We start from the raw sequence: 5,609 nt of genomic DNA on the forward strand, positions 1-5,609 counted from the left end.
AGTTGTAGACATCAGAAGTTCCAGGTACTGCTCTGCCTTAAATATTACTATAAACAGACAACATTTGATGTCATTGACTTGAGTTGGTTCAGCTAACATTTTGAAAATGCCTTCATTCTTATCCTTACTTTAATAATCACCATCACCAGTGGTTATCAGGCCCAGAAAGCAAAATGTTGTCTCTTTGAAGCTTACATTTGCTGTGTATCAGATGATACAGTTTCCTGAAGTATTTGTAATATTTTGCATAGGTAACTGTTATTAGTCTTGATAACAGAATTGTGAACCAGAATATTTTGTAAAAATGACAGACCATTCCTTCCAGGCTTTCCAACAACTGTCTCTCCTTTCTCTGAGAGATCTCAGATGATGAGGAAAATCCAAACAGCAGGCACCTGAATCTCTCAGACAAAATTATTATTGACAGAAATATCTGTCAAATATCAAAGTTTGTCATTGAGCTTGTTGGGAATTTTGCCATTTTCCAGCCAGTGCAGATGGATCTTATTTGAGATAACACATATACTTCATATTTTTCTTGAGCTCCAAGTCATCAGTGGAGATGGCACATGCCATTCAGAAGGTTCACTGCTTGAATCAAGAACTCCCTTGTGGACCATTACTTGGAGTTGCTTGTGGACAGCCTTCCCCAAGGGAAATGGAATTACAGGTCGCTGCAAATATGAAAGCTGGCCCAGAACTTCAGTGTGTGACCAGGCCTCCTTCTTCACTTCCACTGCAGCTCAGCAGGGATGATGTGAGGTCTTTGACTGCACACAGAGCATCTTTTATTACAGCTGCTTGTTCAACATCCTGGTGATTTGCGGAAGCATCTTCTCATGCACAGGAAGTTTCTTGTCAGTAGGACAGAGCTTTAATTGAAAACCAAATTAGATTTATGCATCTTCTCAGTCATGAATTCTGTTACTCTGTCAGTCTTGAGGGAGTCTGAAGTGTCTCGGTGTCCAAGGACCAATGACTTGGCTCAGGTCTGTTTGCCAGATCTAAACATAGGAAGGTGTTGGCATAAGTTAGCTCTGGACTGTGAAATTGGCCTTCTTTAGGGACACCAGCTCACTTCTGCGACCTCCGCTCCATGGGATGTTCTTAGAAGGCATTCATTATGGGCATGTCTAATGACATGTCGACATTAGGTGCATGCAGTGATTTGGGATATTTTTTGCCTACCCATACCTGTCTGCTTCTTTTCAGGATGACTGGGTTGTTATCAGAATGATGTTTGGTGTTTCTTTAATGACGAGCACTGGGCAGCAACATAAATAATAAATATTGCCTATGGGATTACTGGGACCCCAAAGCATCTCTTGTTGCATCCTCACATTCTTGACTTGCACAGCCACTGCAGTTACTGCAAGTGTTGAATAAGTAGCAAACTGTAGCTTTTCTAGCCTGCATTATTTCAGTATGTCAGTAATGTTGCAATATTGTGTTAAAGAGATGTGCTGAAATTTTGCACAGAATCCTCCTCTAATCCTTTTGAAGTTGAAGCAGAAGATACTTCAGGAGGAGATAAAATATTTATTCAAACTTGTTAAGTAAAATATTATAAAAATTCTCTTCTTTAATCATCAAAATCAAAGTCAGCATTACAGTTTAGCCTGTAATCTTAACAGACACATTGCTCTTCTTCTGTTTTGCTCTTTAGGGGCTGGTCCTCATCTGAAGTGCTCAAATTTTGTTTTCCAGTTCATCCAGTCTTCAACAGCCTTGAAAACGAATGATCCCAGATCTTGCTTCTGCAAAACTGGAGTAGGAGGACTTGTTGCCACTGCCAAACCACTATGGCTCTGTGGTTTTCTTCAGTGCTTCTGAAGCCAAGCATTTATTGTTTAAATAACCCCCACCTGCTGAGAGATCTCAGCTCCCTTCAGAGCCTATGTATCTAGCTTTCTGCAAGCCCAACACAGGAGGTCAAGCATGTCTGGGATAAACCCAAGGAAAATCTATTGAAATCCTCAGTGCCTCAGTCACCTCAGTCACTCTTTTGTCGCTGGCAAGAGTGCATTTGCACTGTATTATTGTGTCACTGGTGACTATTGAAAGAGTGGCCTCCAGGATCTACACTTAACCTAGGTAGTAAAACTGTCACACTGCCAAATTTCCTAGAGTGGGAAGGGAAGCTACTGTCTTGGGTAGTGCTTGAAGATATTCGAAGCAGACCTTGCTTCTGCTGTCCCCAGTCCCCATTTGTCCCATGCTGTTGGAGCCTCAGGTTTCTGTCCTTCTGCTGCTCCTTCAGTCTCATCTACTATTCCCATCCATGTGAAGTGCAAGCTACAAAACACTACCAATAAGGTCACCAAAACTCAGACTGCTATTTGATTGTGGGTGATAAATGAGAAGACATGAAGGCGAAAGCTTCGTATTCGTTTTGGTGCAGTTGTATTTGTTTCTTAGCAACTTGAATATTTCTTTGTCAAGTTCATAAAACATACAGTCAGTGTAGTCTCTCTTTTCTGCCTACTGAACTGTTGCAAGTCAGCCATTTGCACTTTGCCATCTAACAGACCCTTCACATGAACATGACGTTATGCTTGCTACATTAAGCAGCTGAGAAATCGTTAACAAAGTCTTTGAAAGATTTGTACCTCTCATACTGAGATGAAGTGTATCGAAGTGATGTATGGTCATTGCAAGACTGGGTATAACAAAATAATATCTCCCTTCGGTATCATCTGTTACCTCTATTTGTATCAGTAGGTAGGAGAAGGATAGCCACGACCATGAGTAGTCTTTGGGGGGGTGACTACACCATATGACTTTGCAGATGGAGGAACCAAAATTAGCCAAAGCCCTGGAGGAGAAGGGCCACCTCTAATGAAAGATCAGAGCAATCAAGGCACCAGAGAATAGGGTCTTCCTGGTAGGTTGTGAATTCAACAGGGAATTGATAAAACAATTTAATGTTACATGAAGGAGATTCAATCAATAACTGAAACTAATTAAAGTCAACAGAGAAAAGGGGGAGATTGGTAGCTGCTGTATGCAGCAGAAACGTCTTGTTGATTATAGGCCTAGAAGCGGGTTAAGTGCTTGATTTAAGTATTAAACAGAAAAGTACTATATCCACTTGTCAGCTCTGTTTAAGAAAAATTATTTTTAATGCACTTGTAAACCATATATAAAATCACAATCAGTAGAGTAGAAGTTGCTGGGATACTGATAGCAAGGCACTCTCAAGCTCCCAACGTTTCAAAATGTATAGCTGTCTGAGACAAGGGTTGCATATACAGATTTGTACAACAACCTGAATCATCAGCCTACTGACCAAACACCGGCAGAGCAGTCCAGCTTCCCAACTGCTGCAGCCACGGGAAGCGGGAGGGAGATCGCAGGTCTGCAAACAGGGAGACTGGCAGAGAAGGGGCTGTGGAGCCTGAGATGAACCCAGGAGTTCATAAGTCACTGTTTAGGTACAGTACTCCTGCTGCTCTGTTTCTTTCTGAACTATTTATAAGCTAATTTTTATTAACATTATTATTAGTTATTCCACAGTTACACTGCCCTTGTGGGCATGTAGCAGTGGCAGCCATGCTAGCTGGGGGACTGCTGTGCACATTCTGCTGCTGCTCCTCTGAGAGGCTTGCGGCCATACCACGGCATCTGGACATGTGAGGGCTGTAGCATTACAGCGTTCAGATCTAAGCTTATAGCCCTGGTTAATGCTATATAGGTGTAGCGTCTCTTGCTCAGAGCAGACCAGAGGCACAGGGGTGCACTTGGCTGGGTTTGGCCAGGGCACTGAAGTGGTGTTATGCTCAGCATTGCAGTGTTCAACTCAGGTGGGTGAGCTCTGCAGTGGAGTCCCTCGCACTGAGCCATGCATCTACGTCCCTACAAAAGTGAGTTGCCTTACAAGGAAGGGGGGATTGCAATAAGTGTTGGGAAAATGGGTGTTTATCTAATGATTATCCTATGGGAAATACATTAACATCTGGAAGAGAGACAGGAACTCAGGATGCCTGTCCTCTAGGTGGATGCCATGACCTATGCATGCATGTTTACTATCCCAGTGCATACTGGAAGGCTTTGTGAAGAGTGGGATAACTTTCAATGGAGAAAGGCCAACTCCAGTCTATGCTGACACTTAGCGCATTTTTCATTCTGGGAGCTGGAACATGTGGGTTCAAGTTTTCTCAGGTGGAGAAGGGAACTGAGCCCAGTTCTCACACGTCTTGGGGAAGTGCTCTCACCCCGAACAGCGACATGAAAGAACAGGCATAATCCCCACCTTCTGCAGTGCTGCTTTCTGAACAAAAACGGTTGCCTTTTCTTTCTGAAGAATCCAACCCAAGAGGTGTGCATTAGGCATGCTGTGGGCGTGTGTAACGCACCCCAAGGGAAATGAATGGGAGGATACAGAGTCTGAGGAGCGACCTTTGGATGGAGATAAACATGGCGTTGTTCAGCCTTGACCAGACCGGGGAACTCAGGGGCATGCGGAGGTGCAGAAGTAGAGGGGCTTCTGCTGGTGAGAGTGTGGGACCTCTGGAGTAACCAGTAGGTTTTAAACCAAGGGAGCACACAAGAACCAGGGGGCAAGGGAAGAGCCTGGCCTCCACCTTACATCACACTGCTCTTTGATGATGGAGGAAATAATAGTAAAATACTGACCGCATAGATAATTTTTTTAACAAAGTTACATTTCATGTTTGTAAATGCTTTACTGCAAATCAGTAGCAAGAAAAGAGATCTTGTTTCACCACAAATGCTGGCAGCAGGGGGAACTTCCTTATTTATCTGCATGTGGGGAATGTGCATTTGCAATTGAGAAACAAAAAAATGCAAGAGTTTTAAGGGCCACTTTATGGCGTTTCAGAGCTCACCACCAGGCCGAGTGCCACAGGCTGTCTAGCAGCAGTTCAAAGGGTTGGTCCTTTGGATGGTTAATCTAAGCAGAACTGACCTGCCCTAGGTTTTACGCTGGATGTGAATACCCTCTGGTCCCTTGGCCCTTAGTAACTCGTGTTGTGGGGAACTGAATTCAGGTCTCAAAAGTCATGAGCCAATATCAAAGACTTTGGTGTCAAATGCCATAAGCTGTGTTCAGGAATCTAAAGTTGCATGTGAGGTTTCATTCAGGGAATGAAGATCATTCCTTGCTGTAACATGGAAAGCAAGGAGATGTTTGAAGTTAGTCCTCTTCTCTGCTCCTACAAACGTAATCCTTTTCACTGAACTTTTAATACAGTCAGTCAAAAATCTTAAACAACAGACTATAAATGTTTAAGAAACAAGCATTCAGGTGACGTAATATTCTACAGAGAGGTATTTTGGCAGCGTGCTGTGTAACAGCTAGAGCTTTGCTAAGGCAGAAATGCAGCAAAAGCCTAATTAACTCTACACTGATATTGGGTACCTGGTAGGAATCCTCCACTGGGACAAGGAAATTACATCCCTACCAGACAGAAAGCAATTTGCTACAATCTGAAAATAACAACGTGAAAAGGGGGTCAGCTGGGTAAAATCAGTTCACAGGGAGGAAAAAAGCAAAGGAGAGAGACATACAAGAAGAAACAATCAGAATCTGATTAGATGGGGGAAGGAAGGAAAGTTGGTACAACACGGCATAACCTGTGGATTCCTGC

The sequence above is a fragment of the Egretta garzetta genome, unplaced genomic scaffold, assembly GCF_000687185.1.
Source record: "Egretta garzetta isolate BGI_Z169 unplaced genomic scaffold, ASM68718v1 scaffold502, whole genome shotgun sequence".
NCBI lineage: Eukaryota > Metazoa > Chordata > Aves > Pelecaniformes > Ardeidae > Egretta > Egretta garzetta.